This window comes from Eurypyga helias, unplaced genomic scaffold (assembly GCF_000690775.1).
Source record: "Eurypyga helias isolate BGI_N326 unplaced genomic scaffold, ASM69077v1 scaffold34680, whole genome shotgun sequence".
NCBI classification, from domain to species: domain Eukaryota; kingdom Metazoa; phylum Chordata; class Aves; order Eurypygiformes; family Eurypygidae; genus Eurypyga; species Eurypyga helias.
This window is the reverse complement of record NW_010226861.1, coordinates 1-498: the sequence shown is the minus strand read 5'-3', so window position 1 is coordinate 498 and position 498 is coordinate 1.

Below are 498 nucleotides of genomic sequence, written 5' to 3'. Positions count from 1 at the left end.
CACCGCCGCTGGAGCCTTTGAACCCTTATCCCAGGAGCTGGTGTCGGCTGCACTCGTACTTTGCAGCCCTGCAAACTTTGGACCCGTATTTGAGCACCTTGGGTGGCACTCCACCCACTGCAGTGCCGTGACCGGATTTATCCAACTCCCTTCCCTAATGATGTCCCGCAGCCGGGTGGGAAGGTTTCCTAGGACACCTGAGGAGCAGCGTTGCCAGCTCAGGAGGGGCAGCCCCGTGCTGACCTGAGCACCTCAGGGCTGGCTGTGCCCCTCCACACTCCCTGCACCCCCAACCAGTCCCCAAAATCCCCGCGGGAGGCAGGTGCCATCTCCCGGGATCCCAGCAAGCAGGGCATAGTTTCCTTCCCATGGCTGGGATGGCTCAGTAGGGATTTTGGGGAACTCGGCCCAGTGATGCTCCCCACTGCCAGACACCCCTCTCATGCCCCCCCCATCCCCTGGAGGATGGCCGACCCGGACACCTACCTGCGGCAGGCC